Genomic DNA, 6,000 nt, shown 5'->3' on the forward strand with positions numbered 1-6,000 from the left:
AACACCGTAACACATTTATATTATTTTAACTGAGACTGATGTTTGAATAAATGTATTCCTCACCGACACACCGTTTTAATGATGTGGTCATCTCAGGTTAGTAAATATTAATAGTTTGAAAAGAAAAAGAAAAACAAATGAGTTAAAAATATAATACAATTTGCAAGTTGACCCCATCCCCACTTCCACCTCTTTAACGCGTCCAAATCAATGATGAAACATAGTTGTATAAGGGCCATTTATGGTATCGAATAATTCTTTCTGTATTGGATTAAAAGTAGATCATGAGTAGGTAACTCGGAGCGTTGATGTTCCATAATAAAGGGTAAAATTCATTAATATTGTGCAGATGATTTTGGTCAAACAGATCGGAATAAGATTTAATAAACAGAAATAAAAGGATCGTAAAATAACCTTTGTTTCTCTTTAATATTAAAAATCGAGAGAGGTAATATTAAATGACACAATTCGTTATGGATAACACATTTAGTAAATATTTATTAAAATCTCATTGTGATACATACAAGCATATGCACATTTTACACATTTTAATCGAGTAAACCGGGATTCATCGCCCCCAGTAGACGTTTTAGTTTGGTTTCGAAGGATTTGAGAGATTCGGGTGTCATCCAGTTTACAATTAGCAACATCACAGATAGTACTTAAGCCGTTAGACATGTTTGTGTATGGATTTTGTGTAAAGCATGGGTAGCTCTTGGTGTGCAATCATCTTACTTTTGTCTGGTATTTCAAAACATATAACCTGCTTAATTGTGTGTTTGATGTTCAGCTCAGTTTCGATTCTAAGTACTATGTTTAGATGTTTATGCTATCGGCTGAACTCATGTTTATAGAACTGTTATACTTTGAAAAAATAAACGTTTTATAAATTAGTTGGAAAATTGAAGGGACATTAAAGTGTACTTTAATTGCAATTGGCATTTTTATTGTGTTACACGTATTCGCTGCACACGTCTAAACAATATACCAATACCTTTAATAAACGTTGCCACAAATTACGTTACATCACCATGGACGTATTCTCCTGTATCTGTCACTTTGTATGTATGTTTTCCGTCTGCCCCTCGATGCAAATCTGGCTTGTTCAATTCTAAACGGCATGTATTGTTCCTAATTATACGAAGCTTTGCATGTGCAATGCTCAACATCATACGTTAAAATAATATAAGTTGGGTGCCTTTTTTCAACACCACCATCACCATCGCCGCCGCCGCCACCGTCTGCCACCGCCACCATCACCACCATCACCACCACTGGACGCGGCTAAAAATAGGTAACACGTTGGAATCTGCAAGCTGACGATGATCTTTCTGTTTCTGCTGATGTTGCTTAAGCAGTCTATCGTGATTTATGAATGTCACGAAATAAACGAAGCTGATGTTAGTTGTGATTATAAACATTATTTTATAATTATTATGGTGATGATAGTGTTGGTGCATAAGTTTAAAAGTGATTGACACAGATAATAGAATTTTGAATAATCATCATAGAGTGTACTTAAACATTAATTAATTTTATGACCAATTAAACACTTTTATTTAAAGGCGCTTGAAAAATTGATTTTTGAAAAACATTATGTAAAACAACAATATACAGCTTACAAGTGTACAAAGATGCGACCAATTTTCACAAAAAAAAAGATGTTGGCTACTTTAAGTTTTACGACTTAAATCTTAATCACATTCAGCTTCGAGTCTTCAAATATTTCAAATTTATGTAATGAGATGTATGCCAATTCTCCTAAATACTTAGACACATACGAATTGTGCTTCTGGTGTACAATTCAGTATTTCTTCACATCTGCGTACTTGTAATCCAAGCAATATCGCCATATTGTCGCCATTTGCGCATTTTTTTAATTTCCACTCTTCGCTAAATTTTAGATAAGTGGCGCTATCTACCAAACCCCTTGTTTTCTTAAATTAACGTATCCCCGTTTTAGCTTACTCGATAACTTCCATTTTTAGCATTATTGTACGCAATGTGATAGTGCACTAAATTTGTAGGACACTCGAAAGACAGCTTATGATGAATGATAAACGTATGAAAACAATTATGAGCTATATTGGTTACGTCCAATAATCTTCTGCAGCACGTGATTGTATTATTAATGGCTGTCATAAGGGCATTAATGTGTTGAAGTAATTTACCTTTATATGAGGTTTAACTTTGAATGCAATAATTATTAATATGTTTATTACTTCAAATACATTTGACCTGTGGGTTGTATGACTATGTGCCATTTATATGTGAAACGTGCATATTAAATTTTAATAAGCATGTACATTTAAACCTAATTACGGACAGACCTTAATTCATTTTATGTTTGCCTCATATGTTTAAACAGATATGTCAAGAACATGGGGTCGAATAATGATTAACGAGAACACCATATTACCAACTCAAAATGTATTTTGTAAGCAAGCTAAATGTAATCCAGGATCCGACTAAAATTTGTTTGAAACGTTATTGAAGATACGTTAACATATATTTAGATGTGTTGAATACATATCATAGCAGCACCTCTTGAGCAGTATTATTACCGCAATATTGAATCTTCGTCTAATATGTTTGCAGTGATACAGTTATTTTAATATGATTTTACGAGATATCGTTTTTGCAAGTTTGATAAAAGTCTGGTTATAACGTACCTAGAAATGCTCTAAGATTGCTAAATGTTCGATTTTAATATTCAATATATAGTTCAATATAAACAGACACTAAAGGGTTATTATGCGCATGGTACAGCTCTATACATAAGGCTAATTCGGTTTTAAAGACACGTTTTTGTTTAAAAGCCAGTGTAATATTTGTTGAGAGCATGTAGCTGTTAATTCTGTTGAAAAGTTTGTTTTTAGAGTGCTTTCTGTTCAATAGCAATTCAACAGAGATGTTTATTTTCATTTATTCGTTATAGTTAGTAAAGATTAAATTAATATTTTGTTTGCAGGGAATTTTAAATAATGGTGTATAAGGCGGTGTCTTTTACATATCGATACATTTTTTTTCGGTTCGTCCAATAATAAACACGATTTGTATATATGAGCGAGCGCACTCTCGCAAAATGTAAAAAGTGCAGTTAGCTAAAAATAATTTTAAGCCGACTATTTGGCAGTTAAGTCCTTGCAAAAAGTTCTTATTCTATCTCAATTCCTGTTCTACTGGTTGATTGCTTTTGTGTTGCTGTTTTATGCTTTTTGTCTCAAAGCTTTTAGTTATACATATTTCAGTACCCAATGTACAATATAAAAACAAGAAGTTAACAAGTTATAACTTGTATTTAATGTTGAATATGTTCTTAATTATCAAGTGATGTAGACGATTGCAGTTAGTAGTAAACAGTTCAGAAAATGAAATGGGCAGTAACGCACAAGGACAGCTATATTCTAATAGGAACCAAAAATAAATGTTTCTTCAGTATAGAGGGTTGACAGTCGTAAAGAGATATAAGGATGTATTCTGTCACGATTCACTTTGTGCTGATATATCCAAAATAATTTAACAAATCAACAAACAAGTTTATACAAATACAAACACAAGTATCCACACATCATTTGACAATTGTGAAAAGCAAGCAAAAGTAAAAGCTTTCATAAGTTATTTGATTCAAATCAATATAAATCTAGACACATGCATATCTTGATAATCATAACATAAAAACATACGTTTAAATATACACAATTATTCATTGTAACAATTCAGTTATGCAATTATACGAATATTGTGTTCATTTTCATGTGAAAGTTATTTGAGGGTTACTGCCGTTTCATTTTATATTAAGCAGAACAATAACTCAACACGACTTCGTTGATATTTACTCATATTCTATAACGTATTGTGGGTAGTACTGGACATGATCAAATATGCAGAATATGGTTGGTTTAAGTACATTGTCCACACAACTGTTGTAACGCCTACGATAGACTTCTGACGTAGACGTAATATTTTCGGGGGACGTTTCAGGTCATGCTGTCCCTTTGACCACTTTCCGACAAGAACCCGACAAAGCAGCATAAACCTGTGTCCATTTTTGGGATCAGGCGATGCGTAGATATCAGACATCTTTGCAGCTGTAGCAAAATAAGTACCGTGACCCAAATTCGTGCCAATATTTGTTCCTGCAAGTCGAATGTTAAGGTTTTCAGCGCATATAGTTTTAACCATGTCTGCTTATGTTCCGTGGAAAAGAAGTTTCTCTTCTGCACCATCTATTCCGTTAAATGTCTCCATTTCCTTCTTTTTCCTGTGATTTATGAATAAACATTTGGAAACATTAACCTTGCATTTAAAACCATATCTATGTTAGTCAGATCACTATAAATCTTTTCATTTATAATCACACACAAAACAAATATAGGAAATCAAATTGAAACACATTATGGGGTATATTTTTTACCCATTAGCAAATCCTTTATTTGAAGCAATTGACCGATCGCCTGTATAATAATGGGCATGAACTACATTCTTACATGTATACCATAAACTATAATTACAACGGACCACAGCCTTTGAACGGCAAAAGACCAAGGATTGGAGCCTCGAACTGGTTTTAAGACGCTTTTCCTACATTTAATCACAAAACATGTCAATGAAAATAAACATTCAAGAAATAAGATTGCGAATCAAACCAAACAGCCATAAAAGATAAATCATAATTACACGCAAAAATACTCCCACAGAAATTGACTCTGGATTCTCTGTATGTTGATTATTTTTCTGCTGCAAAGTGTTTGGTGGAAATTGTTGGATACTCTTTGAAACTCATCCCCAGTTTCTGGAAGACGAACTAGTTTTACAATTTCATCTGCTGCCATCGGCGCCCAATATGACGGCTTAAATCGCCACGTTGAGAATTAACCGTTCCTTTCGACATGGGAAATTCCAATAAGAATGGAATCTTAAATCTTAAACAGCCTCGCTAGCGTTTAATTATGTTAACAAAAAGTCATACCCTAAAAACAGAATATTGAGTATATTGTTGTCGTTTTTTTACTTGTGTCAGTATACGGTTTTTTGAATTAAAATATCATATCAAAATAGATTATGGTTAAGTTTTAAGTTAACGATGTTATGATGCACAATTTAAAATCCAATGGAATGATGTCTGGCAATACTTTGCTCTTAATTAATTGAAAATTAAAACTTACAGTCGTTATGTATGTAGTTCATCATGCAACAAACATCATATAAAAAAGAATTATTCTTGAAACCTTTTAAAAGAAATACAACTTCGATAGATTAAAAAACTTCAAGAAAAGTTCACAAGAGATGGTCACATTAAATCAATGAAAGGAGGGTTTTAAATAATATATATAAATATATCCATATTTCATTGCGTTTTGCGACATTTCTAACCAGACATATGTCATTGTTATGAAACAGTCCTAAAGTTCATAGTAACATAAAGAATTGCCATATTATATAGCATGTGCATTCCCTATAGAATCATGATGCTATTGCTCCATTTTAAGCGATAAATAAATAACACGAAGTATAAAACAAAAGCAAGCAAATGAGAAGATAAACTTAAAACGCCAAGTGATTTAACCTTAGCCCGGCGATTTAAACAAAGTTGTTGCTACGTGAGTATTAATACATGCCAGCCATCCAGGGCCGGTTTAAGCACTAGGCTAACAAGGCTGCAGCCTTGGACCCCCGATTTTTAAGGGGCCCCTAACGGCTGGCCAGTTTCCATATGTAATGTCTTTCATTATTACGCAATTAAACGACTCTATCGGGATGGTATGTAGAAATTTGATGTGTGATTTTACCATTTCCCGATGTGGATCCAATTGTTAACGTTTAGTTCGCTTTGATTGAGTATGCTATCAATTTTCTTTCTGTGTTGTATATCCATTCAGAACCATTAGTTTCTCTGTTTATTATACGACTTGCCCGTATGGTCATAACAACATCTGGACCGTTTAGTTCGTTTGATTTACTATGCTATGGATGATCTGGATGAAAATCTTAAGATAT

The sequence above is a fragment of the Dreissena polymorpha genome, chromosome 11 (genome assembly GCF_020536995.1).
Source record: "Dreissena polymorpha isolate Duluth1 chromosome 11, UMN_Dpol_1.0, whole genome shotgun sequence".
Lineage (NCBI taxonomy): Eukaryota > Metazoa > Mollusca > Bivalvia > Myida > Dreissenidae > Dreissena > Dreissena polymorpha.